Raw genomic sequence first — 25,790 nt, 5'->3', positions numbered from 1 at the left:
TACTGTGTAGGATGTTATTACTGTGTAGGATGTTATTACTGTATAGGATGTTATTACTGTATAGGATGTTATTACTGTGTAGGATGTTATTACTGTATAGGATGTTATTACTGTATAGGATGTTATTACTGTGTAGGATGTTATTACTGTATAGGATGTTATTACTGTATAGGATGTTATTACTGTATAGGCCTTTTACTGTATAGGATGTTATTACTGTATAGGATGTTATTACTGTATAGGATGTTATTACTGTGTAGGGTGTTATTACTGTGTAGGATGTTATTACTGTGTAGGATGTTATTACTGTATAGGATGTTATTACTGTATAGGATGTTATTACTGTATAGGATGTTATTACTGTGTAGGATGTTATTAGTGTATAGGATGTTATTACTGTATAGGATGTTATTAGTGTATAGGATGTTATTACTGTATTATATGTTATTACTGTATAGGATGTTATTATTGTATAGGATGTTATTACTGTATAGGATGTTATTACTGTGTAGGATGTTATTACTGTATAGGATGTTATTAGTGTATAGGATGTTATTACTGTATAGGATGTTATTACTGTATAGGATGTTATTACTGTATAGGCCTTTTACTGTGTAGGATGTTATTACTGTATAGGATGTTATTACTGTATAGGATGTTATTACTGTATAGGGTGTTATTACTGTATAGGATGTTATTACTGTGTAGGGTGTTATTACTGTATAGGATGTTATTACTGTATTATATGTTATTACTGTGTAGGATGTTATTACTGTGTAGGATGTTATTACTGTATTATATGTTATTACTGTGTAGGATGTTATTACTGTGTAGGATGTTATTACTGTATTATATGTTATTACTGTATAGGATGTTATTACTGTATAGGATGTTATTACTGTATAGGATGTTATTACTGTATTATATGTTATTACTGTGTAGGATGTTATTACTGTGTAGGGTGTTATTACTGTATAGGATGTTATTACTGTGTAGGATGTTATTACTGTATAGGATGTTATTACTGTATAGGATGTTATTACTGTATAGGATGTTATTACTGTGTAGGATGTTATTACTGTGTAGCATGTTATTGCTGTATTATATGTTATTACTGTATAGGATGTTATTACTGTATAGGATGTTATTACTGTGTAGGGTGTTATTACTGTATAGGATGTTATTACTGTGTAGGATGTTATTACTGTGTAGCATGTTATTGCTGTATTATATGTTATTACTGTATAGGATGTTATTACTGTATAGGATCTTATTACTGTGTAGGGTGTTATTACTGTGTAGGATGTTATTACTGTATAGGATGTTATTACTGTATAGGGTGTTATTACTGTATAGGGTGTTATTACTGTATAGGATGTTATTACTGTATAGGATGTTATTACTGTATAGGATGTTATTACTGTATAGGATGTTATTACTGTGTAGCATGTTATTACTGTGTAGCATGTTATTGCTGTATTATATGTTATTACTGTATAGGATGTTATTACTGTATAGGATCTTATTACTGTGTAGGGTGTTATTACTGTATAGGATGTTATTACTGTATAGGATGTTATTACTGTATAGGATGTTATTACTGTATTATATGTTATTACTGTGTAGGATGTTATTACTGTGTAGGATGTTATTACTGTATTATATGTTATTACTGTATAGGATGTTATTACTGTATAGGATGTTATTACTGTGTAGGATGTTATTACTGTATTATATGTTATTACTGTATAGGATGTTATTACTGTATAGGATGTTATTACTGTATAGGCCTTTTACTGTATAGGATGTTATTACTGTATAGGATGTTATTACTGTATAGGATGTTATTACTGTGTAGGATGTTATTACTGTGTAGGATGTTATTACTGTGTAGGATGTTATTACTGTATAGGATGTTATTACTGTGTAGCATGTTATTGCTGTATTATATGTTATTACTGTATAGGATGTTATTACTGTATAGGATGTTATTATTGTGTAGCATGTTATTGCTGTATTATATGTTATTACTGTATAGGATGTTATTACTGTATAGGATGTTATTATTGTGTAGGGTGTTATTACTGTATAGGATGTTATTACTGTGTAGGATGTTATTACTGTATTATATGTTATTACTGTATAGGATGTTATTACTGTATAGGATGTTATTACTGTATAGGCCTTTTACTGTATAGGATGTTATTACTGTATAGGATGTTATTACTGTGTAGGATGTTATTACTGTGTAGGATGTTATTACTGTATAGGATGTTATTACTGTATAGGATGTTATTACTGTGTAGGATGTTATTACTGTATAGGATGTTATTACTGTATAGGATGTTATTACTGTATAGGATGTTATTACTGTGTAGGGTGTTATTACTGTATAGGGTGTTATTACTGTATAGGATGTTATTACTGTATTATATGTTATTACTGTGTAGGATGTTATTACTGTGTAGGATGTTATTACTGTATTATATGTTATTACTGTGTAGGATGTTATTACTGTGTAGGATGTTATTACTGTATAGGATGTTATTACTGTATAGGATGTTATTACTGTGTAGGGTGTTATTACTGTGTAGGATGTTATTACTGTGTAGGGTGTTATTACTGTATAGGATGTTATTACTGTATAGGATGTTATTACTGTGTAGGATGTTATTACTGTGTAGGATGTTATTACTGTATAGGGTGTTATTACTGTGTAGGATGTTATTACTGTATAGGATGTTATTACTGTGTAGGATGTTATTACTGTGTAGGATGTTATTACTGTATTATATTTTATTACTGTATAGGATGTTATTACTGTATAGGATGTTATTACTGTATAGGATGTTATTACTGTATTATATGTTATTACTGTATAGGATGTTATTACTGTGTAGGGTGTTATTACTGTGTAGGATGTTATTACTGTATTATATGTTATTACTGTATAGGATGTTATTACTGTGTAGGGTGTTATTACTGTATAGGATGTTATTACTGTGTAGGATGTTATTACTGTGTAGGGTGTTATTACTGTATAGGATGTTATTACTGTGTAGGATGTTATTACTGTATAGGATGTTATTACTGTGTAGGATGTTATTACTGTATAGGATGTTATTAGTGTATAGGATGTTATTACTGTGTAGCATGTTATTGCTGTATTATATGTTATTACTGTATAGGATGTTATTACTGTATAGGATGTTATTACTGTGTAGGGTGTTATTACTGTGTAGGATGTTATTACTGTATAGGATGTTATTACTGTATAGGATGTTATTACTGTGTAGGATGTTATTACTGTGTAGGATGTTATTACTGTATTATATGTAATTACTCTATAGGATGTTATTAGTGTATAGGATGTTATTACTGTATATGATGTTATTACTGTGTAGGATGTTATTACTGTATTATATGTTATTACTGTATAGGCCTTTTACTGTATAGGATGTTATTACTGTATAGGATGTTATTACTGTGTAGGGTGTTATTACTGTATAGGATGTTATTACTGTATAGGATGTTATTACTGTATAGGATGTTATTACTGTGTAGGATGTTATTACTGTGTAGGATGTTATTACTGTATAGGATGTTATTACTGTATAGGATGTTATTACTGTATTATATGTTATTACTGTATAGGATGTTATTACTGTATAGGATGTTATTACTGTATAGGATGTTATTACTGTATTGGATGTTATTACTGTATAGGATGTTATTACTGTATAGGATGTTATTACTGTGTAGGGTGTTATTACTGTGTATGATGTTATTACTGTATTATATGTTATTACTGTATAGGATGTTATTACTGTGTAGGGTGTTATTACTGTATAGGATGTTATTACTGTGTAGGATGTTATTACTGTGTAGGGTGTTATTACTGTATAGGATGTTATTACTGTGTAGGATGTTATTACTGTATAGGATGTTATTACTGTGTAGGATGTTATTACTGTATAGGATGTTATTACTGTATAGGATGTTATTACTGTGTAGCATGTTATTGCTGTATTATATGTTATTACTGTATAGGATGTTATTACTGTATAGGATGTTATTACTGTGTAGGGTGTTATTACTGTATAGGATGTTATTACTGTATAGGATGTTATTACTGTATAGGATGTTATTACTGTATAGGATGTTATTACTGTGTAGGATGTTATTACTGTGTAGGATGTTATTACTGTATTATATGTTATTACTCTATAGGATGTTATTAGTGTATAGGATGTTATTACTGTATAGGATGTTATTACTGTGTAGGATGTTATTACTGTATTATATGTTATTACTGTATAGGATGTTATTACTGTGTCGGATGTTATTAATGTGTAGGATGTTATTACTGTATTATATGTTATTACTGTATAGGATGTTATTACTGTATAGGATGTTATTACTGTGTAGGATGTTATTACTGTATTATATGTTATTACTGTATAGGATGTTATTACTGTGTAGGGTGTTATTACTGTATAGGATGTTATTACTGTGTAGGATGTTATTACTGTGTAGGGTGTTATTACTGTATAGGATGTTATTACTGTGTAGGGTGTTATTACTGTATAGGATGTTATTACTGTGTAGGATGTTATTACTGTATAGGATGTTATTACTGTATAGGATGTTATTACTGTGTAGGGTGTTATTACTGTGTAGGGTGTTATTACTGTATAGGATGTTATTACTGTATAGGCCTTTTACTGTATAGGATGTTATTACTGTATAGGCCTTTTACTGTATAGGATGTTATTACTGTATAGGATGTTATTACTGTGTAGGGTGTTATTACTGTATAGGATGTTATTACTGTATAGGATGTTATTACTGTATAGGATGTTATTACTGTGTAGGATGTTATTACTGTGTAGGATGTTATTACTGTATTATATGTTATTACTCTATAGGATGTTATTAGTGTATAGGATGTTATTACTGTATAGGATGTTATTACTGTGTAGGATGTTATTACTGTATTATATGTTATTACTGTATAGGATGTTATTACTGTGTAGGATGTTATTACTGTGTAGGATGTTATTACTGTATTATATGTTATTACTGTATAGGATGTTATTACTGTATAGGATGTTATTACTGTGTAGGATGTTATTACTGTATTATATGTTATTACTGTATAGGATGTTATTACTGTGTAGGATGTTATTACTGTGTAGGGTGTTATTACTGTGTAGGATGTTATTACTGTGTAGGGTGTTATTACTGTATAGGATGTTATTACTGTGTAGGATGTTATTACTGTATAGGATGTTATTACTGTGTAGGATGTTATTACTGTATAGGATGTTATTACTGTATAGGATGTTATTACTGTGTAGGGTGTTATTACTGTGTAGGGTGTTATTACTGTATAGGATGTTATTACTGTATAGGCCTTTTACTGTATAGGATGTTATTACTGTATAGGCCTTTTACTGTATAGGATGTTATTACTGTATAGGATGTTATTACTGTGTAGGGTGTTATTACTGTATAGGATGTTATTACTGTATAGGATGTTATTACTGTGTAGGATGTTATTACTGTGTAGGATGTTATTACTGTATTATATGTTATTACTCTATAGGATGTTATTAGTGTATAGGATGTTATTACTGTATAGGATGTTATTACTGTGTAGGATGTTATTACTGTATTATATGTTATTACTGTATAGGATGTTATTACTGTATAGGATGTTATTACTGTGTAGCATGTTATTACTGTATAGGATGTTATTACTGTATAGGATGTTATTACTGTATAGGATGTTATTACTGTATTATATGTTATTACTGTGTAGGATGTTATTACTGTATAGGATGTTATTACTGTGTAGCATGTTATTACTGTATTATATGTTATTACTGTATTATATGTTATTACTGTGTATAATGTTATTACTGTATAGGATGTTATTACTGTATAGGACGTTTTTTCTGTGTAGGCATATCATATATTGGGCCAGCTTCCCGCACCCAGCCTAGTCCAGGACTAAAATGCACTTTTTATGGAAGTATCTTCTTAGTCCAGGACCAGGCTTAGACCTAGATTCATTCAGATCAAGCTTTGACCAGCATTAGCAGACACCCGCATAGCGAATGTTTTGGCATTTGACCTTCGTTGGAGACATCAAATCGGTGAGCAGCTGACCACATCCCCCTTCTCCTAGAGCAGGTGTCAAACTCATTCCACGGAGGTCCGAGTGTCTGCGGGTTTTCACTCCTCCCTTGTACTTGAACGATGAATTAAGGTCAATAATTAGTTGTCCAGGGCTTAACTGAAAGGAAAGAACTCCAACGTGCAGACACTAGGCTGAGTTTGAGACAGATGTATCATCACATTAGACAGAACTCCCTTGTTATTGTGCTACGCTTTTACACCCCAATACTTAGAACTGCCACGATCTCACTTTTACACCCCAATACTTAGAACTGCCACGATCTCACTTTTACACCCCAATACTTACAACTGCCACGATCTCACTTTTACACCCCAATACTTAGAACTGCCACGATCTCACTTTTACACCCCAATACTTACAACTGAAGATACATGGAACCAGAGGAGGATTCAGAACTGAAGGATCCTAAATAATCTGGTGAATCATTCAAAGCAGCAGAGAAGGCCACCTTTGGTCTGTAAGTGAACACAGGGAGTCAACTCACTATCAGACACACAGGGGAGTCAACTCACTATCAGACACACAGGGGAGTCAACTCACTATCAGACACACAGGGGAGTCAACTCACTATCAGACACACAGGGGAGTCAACTCACTATCAGACACACAGGGGAGTCAACTCACTATCAGACACACAGGGGAGTCAACTCACTATCAGACACACAGGGGAGTCAACTCACTCTCAGACACACAGGGGAGTCAACTCACTATCAGACACACAGGGGAGTCAACTCACTATCAGACACACAGGGGAGTCAACTCACTATCAGACACACAGGGGAGTCAACTCACTATCAGACACACAGGGGAGTCAACTCACTATCAGACACACAGGGGATTCAACTCACTATCAGACACACAGGGGATTCAACTCACTATCAGACACACAGGGGATTCAACTCACTATCAGACACACAGGGGATTCAACTCACTATCAGACACACAGGGGATTCAACTCACTATCAGACACACAGGGGAGTATTTGTATTTGTATACAGCTACTCTTCCTGGGGTCCAAACATATTAAAGCACTTACATTACATATAAAACAAAATATAAATTAGTACATCATATAACATTATTACACCACTACATATCTACAATACAAAATGTTTAATACCACCATACAACAATATCACAATGTGTGCGTATGCATGTGTCTGTACCTTTGTGTGTCTCTTCACAGTCCCCGTTGTTCCATAACGTGTATTGTTACCTGTTTTTTAAATCTGATTCTACTGCTTGCATCAGTTACCTGATGTGGAATAGAGTTCCATGTAGTCATGGCTCTATGTAGTACTGTGCGCCTCCCATAGTCTGTTCTGGACTTGGGGACTGTGAAGAGACCTCTGGTGGCATGTCTTGTGGGGTATGCATGGGTGTCCGAGCTGTGTGCTAGTAGTTTAAACAGACAGCTCGGTACATTCAGCTTGTCAACACGTCTTACAAAAACAAGTATTGATGAAGTCAATCTCTCCTCCACTTTGAGCCATGAGAGATTGATATGATTGCATGTCATTAATGTTAGCTCTCAGTGTACTTTTAAGGGCCAGCCGTGCTGCCCTGTTCTGAGCCAACTGTAATTTTCCCAAGTCCCTCTTTGTGACACCTTCTGTGGCTTTTTACTATCATTCTTTATATAATTTATCTTTGTTTCATGGTATAGTTTTTTTTATTTTGTATTTAATTTAGTCACATGATTTCTTAATTTGCAGTACGTTTGCCAATCGGTTGTACAGCCAGATTTATTTGCCATTCCTTTTGCCTCATCCCTCTCAACCATACAATTTTTTAAATTCCTCATCAATTCAGTGGTATTTAACCGTTTTTACAGTCATTTTCTTAATGGGTGCATGCTTATTAGTAACTGGAATAAGCTATTTCATAAATGTGTCAAGTGCAGTGTCTGTTTGCTCCTCATTACACACCACGGACCAACATATATTCTTTACATCAACAACATAGCAATCACTACAAAACGTATTGTATGACCTTGTCAAGTTCGTTTAAGGACGGGTCAGACCAAGGCGCAGCGTGAAATGCATACATGTTTATTTCAACGATAAACACACGAACAAAACAACAAACCAACGTAATGTGAAGTCCTCAGGCTAAACACAAAACAAGCCTACACACAGAACAAGATCCCACAACTAACGAGTGCCAACAGGCTGCCTAAGTATGATCCCCAATCAGAGACAACGAGCGACAGCTGCCTCTGATTGGGAAACATACCCGGCCAAACATAGAAACACACAACATAGAATGCAAACATAGAAATACTAACATAGAACTCCACACCCTGACTCAACATACTAGAGTCCCATAAGTCAGGGCGTGACAGACCTCTTATACACTATATTAGGCCCAGCCTTTGGAACTTTGGTTTTCCTAGATATGGCTACTATATTGTGATCAATACATCCTATGGATTTGGATACTGCTTTATAACCTTGTATTGCTACCACTGTATCATCAAAGGTATTATCTAAGTGAGTTTCAGAGATAGTCAGAATATGAATGTCATCTGTTACAAGCAAGTTATTGACTTCATGGACCTTGTTTCTCAGGCTGCATATGTTAATATGGGCTATTTTCTAGCACTTTTCTGTTACATCCACTTCAATCAGTGTAGATGAAGGGGAAGAGACAGGTTAAAGAAGGATTTTTAAGCCTTAAGACAATTGAGACATGGATTGTGTATGTGTGCCATTCAGAGGGTGAATGGGCAAGTCAAAAGATTTAAGTGTCTTTGAACAGGGTTTGGCAGTAGGTGCCAGGCGCACCAGTTTGAGTGTGTCAAGAACTGCAACGCTGATTGATAGCCCCCTCCCCCCACCTTAAGACAGACTTTTGACTGGTTGTGTACTTTCATAACAAGTGTCCTAACTGCTTATAAAACCTTCTGGTAAAGACGTCTTTCCTTAAGACACTGCTGTAGGAGACACAGTGATCAGAGCGTGGCCAATTATTTTCCTCTGGAGTCACAGTGGTGAATCCTGTGATGCTCTGTCCTCTCAACACACTTCTCCTCTCACCCCCCCCCCCCCCCCCCCCCCTATCACACCCGTGTCCCTAATAAGAGAGTGTGTCTGATGGGTTTATGTCAGTGATCCTCCATGGTGTCAGTGTGACCAGGCACAGGGTCCAGAATGACCCAGCAAACATTAGCGAACAGCATTTGCTTCATAAATCAACTTCAGCATAGCAACAATGAATGCCCTCTCATATGAATATAACAGTAACGTTATCATACAATGTCATTCATATTATACAGCGCTAGGTAGCAAGCTAAACAAATAGTCGGCATCCTCCTCACATACTAGCTAACTCACTAGCTAAGTTAGCTAGTTAGCTGAATGCTAACGTTAGCCAATGTAAACTAAACAAGAGCTAGATTCTAGATTACTTTTCAGGCTACCTTTGAATTATTATATTTTCCACTTAAATCAATATCGTGCAAATCATTCCCCCAAAAATAAAAAATAAATTAAAAAAATAATTAAAAAATATATATATTGTGCAAATCATTACATAAAAAAAAGCAAATTGTGACTGAAAAAGTTGTTAATTCACTGGGGCAGTTGATGAAAGTGGTGGACAATCGACTCCAAAAGAGTTGATTCCTTGACTCCTTGACCACCGAGATTCTAAGTCGACTCCTGGAGTCGTTCCCCCCCAAAATGGCCTAGGCAACTAGGCTGACATGGACTAAAAGCATCCGCATAGATAGGTTCAGTTTGCTCCTAGCAGAACTCGGCCAGGCGAAGTGAACGTCTGTGCTCGCATAGTTTCTTAAAATAGCTTGAAAAATGAGAAAAAAGCGGCAATAGTACTGTTTGTCTCATTTGAGATGCCGTAGCATACTTCCTAAAATTGTCGGAATAATCTAAGAAGAAATCTGTAATTAATTAATTCTCAAGTGAAAAAAATTGTATGGAAACTAATTGTCGTTGACAACAAACACTTCATTGAAGAATCCCTACTGTTGACCAATCACCAACTAAGGGGTGTAGACTTCAGCTACCGAACATCGACAAGACTCAAGAAAAAATGTGTGCTCAAACAACCAGAAAAAACCGAACACCAACAAAAACGTCACAAAATGCCTGTCATAATAATAATAAGAATGGCGTCATTACGTCATTAATAGCTGCCGTTTAACGGGTTCCTAATCAATTGTGCTATTTTGTGTGTTTTTTTACATTGTTTGTAACTTATTTTGTACATAATGTTGATGCTACCATCTCTTATGACTGAAAAGAGCTTCTGGATATCAGAACAGCGATTACTCACCTCGAATTGGACAAAGATGTTTTCTTTAATGAGTCTGATGCGAAGGATATAATTTTGGCCCAAATATAAAGGCCCAAATCCCCGTCATTCGCATGAAAAAGAGACGCCGATACAGGGGGCGCAGATCAGGTTGCCTTGTGAGAATTCGTCGATGAGTGGGTAACCCGCCTCTACCATCCGTTCTATTGGCCAATGTGCAATCACTGGAGAATAAACTGGATGAGCTCCGTTCGAGACTATCCTACCAATGTGACATTAAAAACTGTAATATCTTATGTTTTACCGAGTCGTGGCTTAATGACGACATGGATAATATACAGTTGACTGGGTTTTCCGTGCATCAGCAGGACAGAACAGCTACGTCCGGTAAGACGAGGGGTGGGGGTGTGTGTCTATTTGTCAATAACAGCTGGTGCGCGATGTCTAATGTTAAGGTAGTTTCGAGGTATTGCTCACCTGAGGTAGAATACCTCATGATAAGCTGTAGACCACACTATCTACCACAAACCAATGCTGGCACTAAGACCGCACTCAACGAGCTGTATAAGGCCATAAGCAAACAAGAAAATGCTAATCCAGAATCGCCGCTCCTAGTGGCCGGGGACTTTAATGCAGGCAAACTTAAATCTGTTTTACCTAATTTCTACCAGCATGTCACATGTGCAACCAGAGGAAAAAAACTCTAGACCACCTTTACTCCACACACAGAGACGCATACAAAGCTCTCCCTCACCCTCCATTTGGCAAATCTGACCATAATTTTATCCTCATGATTCCTGCTTACAAGCAAAAACGAAAGCAGGAAGTACCAGTGACTCGCTCAATACGGAAGTGGTCAGATGACTCGGATGCTACGCTACAGGACTGTTTTGCTAGCACATACTGGAATATGTTCCGGGATTCATCCAATGGCATTGAGGAGTATACCACCTCAGTCACCAGCTTCATCAATAAGTTCATCGACGACGTCGTCCCCGCAGTGAGCGTACGTACATATCCCAACCAGAAGCCATGGATTACAGGCGACATCCGCACCGAGCTAAAGGCTGCCGCTTTCAAGGAGAGGGACTCTAATCTGGACGCTTATAAGAAATCCCGCTATGCTCTCAGACGAACCATCAAACAGGCAAAGCATCAATACATGACTAAGATTGAATCCTACTACACCAGCTCTGACACTCGTCGGATGTGGCAGGGTTTGCAAACTATCACGAACTACAAAGGGAAACCCAGCTGCAGGCTAAATGCCCAGTGGCGCGAGACTACCAGACGAGCTAAATGCCTTTTATGTTCCCTTCGAGGCAAGCAACACTGAAGCATGCATGAGAGCACCAGCTGTTCCGGACGACTGTATGATCACGCTCTCCGTAGCCGATGTGAGCAAGATCTTTAAACAGGTCAATAATCACAAGGCCGCTTGGTCAGACAAATTACCAGGACGTGTACTCAGAGCATGCGCGGACCAACTGGCAAGTGTCTTCACTAACATTTTCAACCTCTCCCTGACCGAGTTTGTAATACCTACATGTTTCAAGCAGACCACCATAGTCCCTGTGCCCAAGAAAGCAAAGGTAACCTGCCTAAATGACTACCGCCCTGTAACACTCACGTCGGTAGCCATGAAGTGCTTTGAAAGGCTGGTCATGGCTCACATCAATACTATCATCCCGGAAACCCTAGACCCACTCCAATTCGCATACCGCCCCAACAGATGCACAGATGACGCAATCTCAATTGCACTCCACACTGCGTTTTCCCACCTGGACAAAAGGTACACCTATGTGAGAATGCTGTTCATTGACTACAGCTCAGCGTTCAACACCATAGTGCCCTCAAAGTTCATCACTAAGCTAAGGACCCTGGGACTAAACACCTCCCTCTGCAACATATCTGCCAAGATGATCCTCAACACAGGGGCCCCTCAAGGGGGAACGTGCCTAGTCCCGTCTGTACTCCCTGTTCACCCACGACTGCGTGGCCAAGCATGACTCCAACACCATCATTACGTTTGCTGACGACACAACAGTGGTAGGCCTGATCACCGACAACGATGAGACAGCCTATAGGGAGGAGGTCAGAGACCTGGCAGTGTGGTGCCAGGACAACAGAGAGTTTCAAGTTTCTTGGTGTCCAAATCACCAACAAACTATCACGGTCCTTACACACCAAGAAAGTCGTGAAGAGCGCACGACAACGCTTTTTCCCCCTCAGGAGACTGAAAAGATTTGGCATGGGTCCCCAGGTCCTCAAAACGTTTTACAGCTGCACCATCGAGAGCATCCTTACCAGTTGTATCACCGCCTGGTATGGCAACTGCTCGACATCCGACCATAAGGCGCTACAGAGGGTAGTGCGTATGGCCCAGTACATCACTGGGGTCAAGCTTCCTGCCACCCAGGACCTATATACTAGGCGGTGTCAGAGGAAGGCCAAAAAGTTGTCAAAGACTCCAGTCACCCAAGCAATAGACTGTTCTCTCTGCTAACGCGCGGCAAGCGGTACCGGAGCGCCAAGTCTAGGTCTGTCACGATTGTTGACTGAAGACACGGACCAAGGCGCAGCGTGATAAGCGTACATACTTTTATTTAACGTACTTTACGACAAAAACAACAAACAAACGATACGTGAAGTCCTGAGGTTATAACACAAAAAACCTTTACGGATCAAGATCCCCCAAAGACTAGTGCAAAACAGGCTGCCTAAGTATGGTCCCCAATCAGAGACAACGAGCTACAGCTGCCTCTGATTGGGAACCACCCTGGCCAACATAGATCAAACGATCTAGAACAAAAACATAGAAAAACTAAACATAGCAAATCCACACCCTGGCTCAACATTTAAGAGTCCCCAGAGCCAGGGTGTGACAAGGTCCAAAAGACTCCTTAACAGCTTCCCCAAGCCATAAAACTGCTGAACAATAAATGAAATGGCCACTGAAATGAAACACAAATTTGCATTGACCCCCCCCCCCCCTTTGGTTTTACACTGCTGCTACTCGCTGTTTATTATCTATGCATAGTCACTTTACCCCTACCTACATGTACAAATTACCTCGACTAACCTGTACCCCCGCACATTGACTCGGTACCGGTACCCCCTGTATATAGCCTCATTATTGTTATTTTATTGTGTTACTTTTAATGTAAAACATTTTAAAATTTAGTTTATTTAGTAAATATTTTCTTAACTCTATTTTCTTAAAACTGCATTGTTGGTTAAGGTGCTTGTAAGTAAGCATTTCATGGTAAGGTCTACACCTGTTTTATTCGGCGAATGTGACAAATAACATTTGATTTGATTTGATAAAACACTGAACAAAAAACATTACACAACATGTAAAGTGTTTGTCCCATGTTTATGAGATGAAATAAAAGATCCTAGAAATGTTCCATACTTGACATCATGGGAAAATCAAAGAAAATCAGCCAAGACCTCAGAAAAAAAACTGTAGACCTCCACAAGTCTGGTTCATCCTTGGGAGCAATTTCCAAACGCCTGAAGGTACCACGTTCATCTGTACAAACAATAATACGCAAGTATAAACACCATGGGACCACGCAGCCGTCATACCGCTCAGGAAGGAGACGTGTTCTTTCTCCTAGAGATGAACGTACTTTGGTGCGAAAAGTGCAAATCAATCCCAGAACAACAGCAAAGGACCTTGTGAAGATGCTGGAGGAAACAGGTACAAAAGTATCTATATCCACAGTAAAACGAGTCCTATATCGACATAACCTGAAAGGCCGCTCAGCAAGGAAGAAGCCACTGCTCCAAAACCGCCATAAAAAAGCCAGACTACGGTTTGTAACTCCTCATGGGGACAAAGATTGTACTTTTTGGAGAAATGGTCTGGTCTGATTAAACAAAAATATAACTGTGGCCATAATGACCATCATTATGTTTGGAGGAAAAAGGGGGACTTGCAAGCCGAAGAACACCATCCCAACCATGAAGCACGGGGGTGGCAGCATCATGCTGTGGGGGTGCTTTGCTGCAGGAGGGACCGGTGCACTTCACAAAATAGATGGCATCATGAGGAAGGAAAATTATGTGGATATATTGAAACAACATCTCAAGACATCAGTCAGGAAGTTAAAGCTTGGTCGCAAATGGATCTTCCAAATGGACAATGACCCCAAGCATACTTCCAAAGTTGTGGCAAAATGGCTTAAGGACAACAAAGTCAAAGTATTGGAGTGGCCATCACAAAGCCCTGACCTCAATCCTATAGAAAATGTGTGGGCAGAACTGAAAAGGCGTGTGCGAGCAAGAAGGCCTACAAACCTGACTCAGTTACACCAGCTCTGTCAGGAGGAATGGGCCAAAATTCACCCAACTTATTGTGGGAAGCTTGTGGAAGGCTACCCGAAACGTTTGACCCAAGTTAAACAATTTAAAGGCAATGCTACCAAATACTAATTGAGTGTATGTAAACTTCTGACCCACTGGGAATGTGATGAAAGAAATAAAAGCTGAAATAAATCATTCTCTCAACTATTATTCTGACCTTTCACATTCTTAAAATAAAGTGGTGATCCTAACTGACCTAAGACAGGGACATTCTTACTAGGATTAAATGTCAGGAATTGTGAAAAACTGAGTTTAAATGTGTTTGGCTAAGGTGTATGTAAACTTCCGACTTCAACAGTAGCTGTTCTGTCCTGCTGATGCACGGAAAACCCAGCCAACTGTATATTATCCATGTTGTCGTTGAGCCATAACTTGGTGAAACATAAGATATTACCCTTTTTAATGTCCCTTTGGTAGGATAGTCTCGAACAGAGCTCATCCAGTTTATTCTCCAGTGATTGTTTTCCAATAGAGGCGGGTTACACACTTGCCGACGAATTCTCACAAGGCACCCTGTATCGGCGTCTCTTCTTCATGCGAATGACGGGGATTTGGGCCTTGTCTGGGAGCAAGATTATATCCTTCGCGTCAGACTCATTAAATAAAAAATCTTCGTCCAGTTCGAGGTGAGTAATCGCTGTTCTGATATCCAGAAGCTCTTTTTGGTCATCAACATTATGTACAAAATAAGTTACAAACAATGCGAAAAAACACACAAATTAGCACAGTTGGTTAGGAGCCCGTAAAACGGCAGCCATCCCCTCCGGCGCCATTATTCAATTGTTTTGAGGGTTTTTTACTGACTGTATTATTTGGCATTAATAGACTGGTTTCATGCACAACCTTTTTATCAACGCTAGGAGAGAGCGCGAGGACGGCTCGTGTCATGCAGGTTCAGGTACAATCTGCAATGTTAGAATTTCCAACTTTTAATTACTTAACAATAGTTATGTGCAGGTTGACTCATAACCTGCAGTCCCTGCGGTTATATCCGCGGGGCTGACGGGTTAAGGGTCATTAAATATTGTGTGGCCGAAGGGCGGGTGGGTGGCTGGCAGGTTGAATAAAGAGAAACAATACCTTAAAATCCATAAATGTATAATTATTGTGCAATTTATATAGTCTAAAATAATGAAAGAAAAACCTATCTGGTATTAGTGCATACGCCTAACAGTTGTTGCCTTCTCACCAAGCTGCTTGCCTATTGTCCTGTAGCCCATCCCAGCCTTGTGCAGGTCTATAATTTTATCCCTGATGTCCTTACACAGCTCTCTGGTCTTGGCCATTGTGGAGAGATTGGAGTCTGTTTGATTGAGTGTGTGGACAGGTGTCTTTCATACAGGTAACGAGTTCAAACAGGTGCAGTTAATACAGGTAATGAGTGGAGAACAGGAGGGCTTCTTAAAGAAAAACTAACAGGTCTGTGAGAGCTGGAATTCTTACTGGTTGGTAGGTGATCAAATACTTATGTCATGCAATAAAATGCAAATTAATTACTTAAAAATCATACAATGTGATTTTCTGGATTTTTGTTTTAGATTCCGTCTCTCACAGTTGAAGTGTACCTATGATAAAAAATTACAGACCTCTACATGCTTTGTAAGTAGGAAAACCTGCAAAATCGGCAGTGTATCAAATACTTGTTCTCCCCACTGTAGATCAGAAACCATGGAAACAGTAGACTCTAACCTGTGTATGTGTGGTTTAATTTATTCTGCCACTGTGTGACTGTTGTTGTTTTGTTGTCTCGGCCTTATATTGTGTAACAAGTTATAGCGCAAACAACACAATTATCACAACATAGGCTAATAGGTCTTTTTTTTTTTTTTCTGGCTTAGCTTCCCCAGTGATTTCATCCACATACCGCTACTGGGTCCAAATACAAGGACACACTAATTATTCACTGTTGTATTGATGCAACAAAACCATATTACACTATGTATATATATATATATATATATTACATTATACAACCATATTACACTCTTGAATAATGCAATAATTCACAAGCAACGTTTAAAACGTTTAAATGGTTTATTTTCTCATCCATACACTCATTAATTAAGCTGCAAAACAACATAGCCAAGTGACTCAGCTGCTAGCTAGCTAGCTAACGTTAGCTAGCAACATTTGCTTCATCAAGTAATTTCAGCATAGCAAAAATGAACGTTTACCCCTCTCATACGAATATAACAGTAACGTTATCATACAGTGTCATTCATATTATACAGAGCTAGGTAACAAGCTAAACAAATTGTCTGCATCCTCCTCTCTCACTAGCTATGTTAGCTAATTAGTTAGCTGAATGCTAACGCCAGCCAACATTAGCTAAACAATAGCTAGCTTCTATATTACTTTTCGGCCTACCTTCATTTTATCAATATCATGCAAATAATTACATGAAAAAAAAGCTAATTGAAGGGAATGTCTGTGCTCGGATAGTTCCTTAAAATACCTTCGCTTGAAAAATGAGAAAAAAGCATCCAGTACACTTCCTCAAAATAGTCTGAATTAATCTAAAATAACTAAAAAAATCTGTAATTAATTTATGATGTTTTTGCCGAGAAGATCTTAGTCACACGATTTTACATCTAACTAAGATGTTGGTGCACTATTTCTCAAGTGAAAAAAACGAATCGAATCATCTGTCATTGAATGACAAGAAACACTTAATTGAGGAATCCCTACTGTTGACCAAGCACCGACGAAGGGGCGGACACTAAGGCTACTGAATTTCGACAAGCCTCAAGAAAAAATTAATGTGTGCTTGAACAGCAGAAAAAAACACTGCTGAGCACCAAACGATGAAAATCCTCACAATATGACTAGGAAGCATATGGTAAGCTTAATGGTTAGCCTTGAATATTTTGGTCAATAGAGATTGTCAGATGGCTAAGATAATATTGTCTCCTCGCACTGCTCATACAGATTTTTTTTAAATTCTGATTTATAAGGTCGTGCTGCAGCACCCTCAGCACTCAGATGGGGAGCTAGGGGGGGTCAACCAAGGTCTGTTTTATTAGGATGGGGTGCTAGGGGGGGTCAACCAAGGTCTGTTTTATTAGGATGGGGTGCTAGGGGGGGGTCAACCAAGGTCTGTTTTATTAGGATGGGGTGCTAGAGGGGGTCAACCAAGGTCTGTTTTATTAGGATGGGGTGCTAGGGGGGGTCAACCAAGGTCTGTTTTATAAGGATGGGGTGCTAGAGGGGGTCAACCAAGGTCTGTTTTATTAGGATGGGGTGCTAGGGGGGGTCAACCAAGGTCTGTTTTATTAGGATGGGGTGCTAGAGGGGGTCAACCAAGGTCTGTTTTATTAGGATGGGGTGCTAGAGGGGGTCAACCAAGGTCTGTTTTATTAGGATGGGGTGCTAGGGGGGTCAACCAAGGTCTGTTTTATTAGGATGGGGTGCTAGGGGGGGGTCAACCAAGGTCTGTTTTATTAGGATGGGGTGCTAGGGGGGGGGTCAACCAAGGTCTGTTTTATTAGGATGGGGTGCTAGGGGGGGTCAACCAAGGTCTGTTTTATTAGGATGGGGTGCTAGGGGGGGTCAACCAAGGTCTGTTTTATAAGGATGGGGTGCTAGGGGGGGGGTCAACCAAGGTCTGTTTTATTAGGATGGGGTGCTAGGGGGGGTCAACCAAGGTCTGTTTTATAAGGATGGGGTGCTAGAGGGGGTCAACCAAGGTCTGTTTTATTAGGATGGGGTGCTATGGGGGGTCAACCAAGGTCTGTTTTATTAGGATGGGGTGCTAGGGGGGGGTCAACCAAGGTCTGTTTTATTAGGATGGGGTGCTAGAGGGGGTCAACCAAGGTCTGTTTTATTAGGATGGGGTGCTAGGGGGGGTCAACCAAGGTCTGTTTTATTAGGATGGGGTGCTAGAGGGGGTCAACCAAGGTCTGTTTTATTAGGATGGGGTGCTAGGGGGGGTCAACCAAGGTCTGTTTTATTAGGATGGGGTGCTAGAGGGGGTCAACCAAGGTCTGTTTTATTAGGATGGGGTGCTAGAGGGGGTCAACCAAGGTCTGTTTTATTAGGATGGGGTGCTAGGGGGGGTCAACCAAGGTCTGTTTTATTAGGATGGGGTGCTATGGGGGGTCAACCAAGGTCTGTTTTATTAGGATGGGGTGCTAGGGGGGGTCAACCAAGGTCTGTTTTATTAGGATGGGGTGCTAGGGGGGGGGTCAACCAAGGTCTGTTTTATTAGGATGGGCTGCTAGAGGGGGTCAACCAAGGTCTGTTTTATAAGGATGGGGTGCTAGGGGGGGTCAACCAAGGTCTGTTTTATTAGGATGGGGTGCTAGGGGGGGTCAACCAAGGTCTGTTTTATTAGGAAGGGGTGCTAGAGGGGGTCAACCAAGGTCTGTTTTATAAGGATGGGGTGCTAGAGGGGGTCAACCAAGGTCTGTTTTATTAGGATGGGGTGCTAGAGGGGGTCAACCAAGGTCTGTTTTATTAGGATGGGGTGCTAGAGGGGGGTCAACCAAGGTCTGTTTTATTAGGATGGGGTGCTAGAGGGGGTCAACCAAGGTCTGTTTTATAAGGATGGGGTGCTAGAGGGGGTCAACCAAGGTCTGTTTTATTAGGATGGGGTGCTAGAGGGGGTCAACCAAGGTCTGTTTTATTAGGATGGGGTGCTAGAGGGGGTCAACCAAGGTCTGTTTTATTAGGATGGGGTGCTAGGGGGGGTCAACCAAGGTCTGTTTTATTAGGATGGGGTGCTAGAGGGGGTCAACCAAGGTCTGTTTTATTAGGATGGGGTGCTAGGGGGGGTCAACCAAGGTCTGTTTTATAAGGATGGGGTGCTAGAGGGGGTCAACCAAGGTCTGTTTTATTAGGATGGGGTGCTAGGGGGGGTCAACCAAGGTCTGTTTTATTAGGATGGGGTGCTAGAGGGGGTCAACCAAGGTCTGTTTTATTAGGATGGGGTGCTAGGGGGGGTCAACCAAGGTCTGTTTTATTAGGATGGGGTGCTAGGGGGGGTCAACCAAGGTCTGTTTTATAAGGATGGGGTGCTAGGGGGGGTCAACCAAGGTCTGTTTTATTAGGATGGGGTGCTAGGGGGGGTCAACCAAGGTCTGTTTTATTAGGATGGGGTGCTAGGGGGGGTCAACCAAGGTCTGTTTTATTAGGATGGGGTGCTAGGGGGGGGTCAACCAAGGTCTGTTTTATTAGGATGGGGTGCTAGAGGGGGTCAACCAAGGTCTGTTTTATTAGGATGGGGTGCTAGGGGGGGTCAACCAAGGTCTGTTTTATTAGGATGGGGTGCTAGGGGGGGTCAACCAAGGTCTGTTTTATTAGGAAGGGGTGCTAGAGGGGGTCAACCAAGGTCTGTTTTATAAGGATGGGGTGCTAGAGGGGGTCAACCAAGGTCTGTTTTATTAGGATGGGGTGCTAGAGGGGGTCAACCAAGGTCTGTTTTATTAGGATGGGGTGCTAGAGGGGGGTCAACCAAGGTCTGTTTTATTAGGATGGGGTGCTAGAGGGGGTCAACCAAGGTCTGTTTTATAAGGATGGGGTGCTAGAGGGGGTCAACCAAGGTCTGTTTTATTAGGATGGGGTGCTAGAGGGGGTCAACCAAGGTCTGTTTTATTAGGATGGGGTGCTAGAGGGGGTCAACCAAGGTCTGTTTTATTAGGATGGGGTGCTAGGGGGGGTCAACCAAGGTCTGTTTTATTAGGATGGGGTGCTAGAGGGGGTCAACCAAGGTCTGTTTTATTAGGATGGGGTGCTAGGGGGGGTCAACCAAGGTCTGTTTTATAAGGATGGGGTGCTAGAGGGGGTCAACCAAGGTCTGTTTTATTAGGATGGGGTGCTAGGGGGGGTCAACCAAGGTCTGTTTTATTAGGATGGGGTGCTAGAGGGGGTCAACCAAGGTCTGTTTTATTAGGATGGGGTGCTAGAGGGGGTCAACCAAGGTCTGTTTTATTAGGATGGGGTGCTAGGGGGGGTCAACCAAGGTCTGTTTTATTAGGATGGGGTGCTATGGGGGGTCAACCAAGGTCTGTTTTATTAGGATGGGGTGCTAGGGGGGGTCAACCAAGGTCTGTTTTATTAGGATGGGGTGCTAGGGGGGGGTCAACCAAGGTCTGTTTTATTAGGATGGGGTGCTAGAGGGGGTCAACCAAGGTCTGTTTTATAAGGATGGGGTGCTAGGGGGGGTCAACCAAGGTCTGTTTTATTAGGATGGGGTGCTAGGGGGGGTCAACCAAGGTCTGTTTTATTAGGAAGGGGTGCTAGAGGGGGTCAACCAAGGTCTGTTTTATAAGGATGGGGTGCTAGAGGGGGTCAACCAAGGTCTGTTTTATTAGGATGGGGTGCTAGAGGGGGTCAACCAAGGTCTGTTTTATTAGGATGGGGTGCTAGAGGGGGTCAACCAAGGTCTGTTTTTATAGGATGGGGTGCTAGAGGGGGTCAACCAAGGTCTGTTTTATAAGGATGGGGTGCTAGAGGGGGTCAACCAAGGTCTGTTTTATTAGGATGGGGTGCTAGAGGGGGTCAACCAAGGTCGTTTTATTAGGATGGGGTGCTAGAGGGGGTCAACCAAGGTCTGTTTTATTAGGATGGGGTGCTAGGGGGGGTCAACCAAGGTCTGTTTTATTAGGATGGGGGTGCTAGAGGGGGTCAACCAAGTCTGTTTTATTAGGATGGGGTGCTAGGGGGGGTCAACCAAGGTCTGTTTTATAAGGATGGGGTGCTAGAGGGGGTCAACCAAGGTCTGTTTTATTAGGATGGGGTGCTAGGGGGGTCAACCAAGGTCTGTTTTATTAGGATGGGGTGCTAGAGGGGGTCAACCAAGGTCTGTTTTATTAGGATGGGGTGCTAGAGGGGGTCAACCAAGGTCTGTTTTATAAGGATGGGGTGCTAGGGGGGGTCAACCAAGGTCTGTTTTATTAGGATGGGGTGCTAGGGGGGGTCAACCAAGGTCTGTTTTATAAGGATGGGGTGCTAGGGGGGGTCAACCAAGGTCTGTTTTATTAGGATGGGGTGCTAGGGGGGGTCAACCAAGGTCTGTTTTATTAGGATGGGGTGCTAGAGGGGGGTCAACCAAGGTCTGTTTTATTAGGATGGGTGCTAGGGGGGGTCAACCAAGGTCTGTTTTATTAGGATGGGGTGCTAGGGGGGTCAACCAAGGTCTGTTTTATTAGGATGGGGTGCTAGGGGGTTCAACCAAGGTCTGTTTTATTAGGATGGGGTGCTAGAGGGGGGTCAACCAAGGTCTGTTTTATAGGATGGGTGCTAGGGGGGGTCAACCAAGGTCTGTTTTATAGGATGGGGTGCTAGAGGGGGGTCAACCAAGGTCTGTTTTATTAGGATGGGGTGCTAGAGGGGGTCAACCAAGGTCTGTTTTATTAGGATGGGGTGCTAGGGGGGGTCAACCAAGGTCTGTTTTATTAAGGATGGGGTGCTAGGAGGGTCAACCAAGGTCTGTTTTATTAGGATGGGGTGCTAGAGGGGGTCAACCAAAGGTCTGTTTTATAAGGATGGGGTGCTAGAGGGGGTCAACCAAGGTCTGTTTTATAAGGATGGGGTGCTAGAGGGGGTCAACCAAGGTCTGTTTTATTAGGATGGGGTGCTAGAGGGGGTCAACCAAGGTCTGTTTTATTAGGATGGGGTGCTAGAGGGGGTCAACCAAGGTCTGTTTTATTAGGATGGGGTGCTAGGGGGGGTCAACCAAGGTCTGTTTTATAAGGATGGGGTGCTAGAGGGGTCAACCAAGGTCTGTTTTATTAGGATGGGGTGCTAGGGGGGGGTCAACCAAGGTCTGTTTTATAAGGATGGGGTGCTAGAGGGGGTCAACCAAGGTCTGTTTTATTAGGATGGGGTGCTAGGGGGGGTCAACCAAGGTCTGTTTTATTAGGATGGGGTGCTAGGGGGGTCAACCAAGGTCTGTTTTATTAGGATGGGGTGCTAGAGGGGGTCAACCAAGGTCTGTTTTATAGGATGGGGTGCTAGGGGGGGTCAACCAAGGTCTGTTTTATTAGGATGGGGTGCTAGGGGGGTCAACCAAGGTCTGTTTTATAAGGATGGGGTGCTAGGGGGGGTCAACCAAGGTCTGTTTTATAGGATGGGGTGCTAGGGGGGGTCAACCAAGGTCTGTTTTATTAGGATGGGGTGCTAGGGGGGGTCACCAAGGTCTGTTTTATTAGGATGGGGTGCTAGGGGGGTCAACCAAGGTCTGTTTTATAAGGATGGGGTGCTAGAGGGGGTCAACCAAGGTCTGTTTTAATAGGATTGGGGTGCTAGGGGGGGTCAACCAAGGTCTGTTTTATTAGGATGGGGTGCTAGGGGGGGTCAACCAAGGTCTGTTTTATAAGGATGGGGTGCTAGGGGGGGTCAACCAAGGTCTGTTTTATAAGGATGGGGTGCTAGAGGGGGGTCAACCAAGGTCTGTTTTATTAGGATGGGGTGCTAGAGGGGGTCAACCAAGGTCTGTTTTATTAGGATGGGGTGCTAGGGGGGGTCAACCAAGGTCTGTTTTATTAGGATGGGGTGCTAGAGGGAGTCAACCAAGGTCTGTTTTATTAGGATGGGGTGCTAGGGGGGGTCAACCAAGGTCTGTTTTATTAGGATGGGGTGCTAGAGGGGGTCAACCAAGGTCTGTTTTATAAGGATGGGGTGCTAGAGGGGGTCAACCAAGGTCTGTTTTATAAGGATGGGGTGCTAGAGGGGGTCAACCAAGGTCTGTTTTATTAGGATGGGGTGCTAGGGGGGGTCAACCAAGGTCTGTTTTATTAGGATGGGGTGCTAGAGGGGGTCAACCAAGGTCTGTTTTATTAGGATGGGGTGCTAGAGGGGGTCAACCAAGGTCTGTTTTATTAGGATGGGGTGCTAGGGGGGTCAACCAAGGTCTGTTTTATTAGGATGGGGTGCTAGGGGGGGTCAACCAAGGTCTGTTTTATAAGGATGGGGTGCTAGGGGGGGTCAACCAAGGTCTGTTTTATTAGGATGGGGTGCTAGGGGGGGGGTCAACCAAGGTCTGTTTTATTAGGATGGGGTGCTAGGGGGGGGGTCAACCAAGGTCTGTTTTATTAGGATGGGGTGCTAGGGGGGGTCAACCAAGGTCTGTTTTATAAGGATGGGGTGCTAGAGGGGGTCAACCAAGGTCTGTTTTATAGGATGGGGTGCTAGGGGGGGTCAACCAAGGTCTGTTTTATTAGGATGGGGTGCTAGGGGGGGTCAACCAAGGTCTGTTTTATAAGGATGGGGTGCTAGGGGGGGTCAACCAAGTCTGTTTTATAAGGATGGGGTGCTAGAGGGGGGGTCAACCAAGGTCTGTTTTATTAGGATGGGGTGCTAGAGGGGGTCAACCAAGGTCTGTTTTATTAGGATGGGGTGCTAGGGGGGGTCAACCAAGGTCTGTTTTATTAGGATGGGGTGCTAGAGGGAGTCAACCAAGGTCTGTTTTATTAGGATGGGGTGCTAGAGGGGGTCAACCAAGGTCTGTTTTATAAGGATGGGGTGCTAGAGGGGGTCAACCAAGGTCTGTTTTATTAGGATGGGGTGCTAGGGGGGGTCAACCAAGGTCTGTTTTATAAGGATGGGGTGCTAGAGGGGGTCAACCAAGGTCTGTTTTATTAGGATGGGGTGCTAGGGGGGGTCAACCAAGGTCTGTTTTATTAGGATGGGGTGCTAGAGGGGGTCAACCAAGGTCTGTTTTATTAGGATGGGGTGCTAGGGGGGGTCAACCAAGGTCTGTTTTATAAGGATGGGGTGCTAGAGGGGGTCAACCAAGGTCTGTTTTATTAGGATGGGGTGCTAGGGGGGTCAACCAAGGTCTGTTTTATAGGATGGGGTGCTAGGGGGGGTCAACCAAGGTCTGTTTTATTAGGATGGGGTGCTAGGGGGGGTCAACCAAGGTCTGTTTTATTAGGATGGGGTGCTAGAGGGGGTCAACCAAGGTCTGTTTTATAAGGATGGGGTGCTAGAGGGGGTCAACCAAGGTCTGTTTTATTAGGATGGGGTGCTAGAGGGGGTCAACCAAGGTCTGTTTATTAGGATGGGGTGCTAGAGGGGGGTCAACCAAGGTCTGTTTTATTAGGATGGGGTGCTAGAGGGGGTCAACCAAGGTCTGTTTTATAAGGATGGGGTGCTAGAGGGGGTCAACCAAGGTCTGTTTTATTAGGATGGGGTGCTAGAGGGGGTCAACCAAGGTCTGTTTTATTAGGATGGGGTGCTAGAGGGGGTCAACCAAGGTCTGTTTTATTAGGATGGGGTGCTAGGGGGGTCAACCAAGGTCTGTTTTATAAGGATGGTGCTAGAGGGGGTCAACCAAGGTCTGTTTTATTAGGGATGGGGTGCTAGGGGGGGTCAACCAAGGTCTGTTTTATAAGGATGGGGTGCTAGAGGGGGTCAACCAAGGTCTGTTTTATTAGGATGGGGTGCTAGGGGGGTCAACCAAGGTCTGTTTTATTAGGATGGGGTGCTAGAGGGGGTCAACCAAGGTCTGTTTTATTAGGATGGGGTGCTAGGGGGGTCAACCAAGGTCTGTTTTATTAAGGATGGGGTGCTAGGGGGGGTCAACCAAGGTCTGTTTTATTAGGATGGGGTGCTAGGGGGGGTCAACCAAGGTCTGTTTTATAAGGATGGGGTGCTAGGGGGGGTCAACCAAGGTCTGTTTTATTAGGATGGGGTGCTAGGGGGGTCAACCAAGGTCTGTTTTATTAGGATGGGGTGCTAGAGGGGGGTCAACCAAGGTCTGTTTTATTAGGATGGGGTGCTAGGGGGGTCAACCAAGGTCTGTTTTATTAGGATGGGGTGCTAGAGGGGGTCAACCAAGGTCTGTTTTATTAGGATGGGGTGCTAGGGGGGTCAACCAAGGTCTGTTTTATTAAGGATGGGGTGCTAGAGGGGGGTCAACCAAGGTCTGTTTTATAAGGATGGGGTGCTAGGGGGGGTCAACCAAGGTCTGTTTTATTAGGATGGGGTGCTAGGGGGG

This window comes from Coregonus lavaretus, assembly GCF_964263955.1.
Source record: "Coregonus lavaretus genome assembly, contig: HAP1_SCAFFOLD_1164, whole genome shotgun sequence".
Lineage (NCBI taxonomy): Eukaryota > Metazoa > Chordata > Actinopteri > Salmoniformes > Salmonidae > Coregonus > Coregonus lavaretus.
This window is presented reverse-complemented; position numbering follows the sequence as displayed.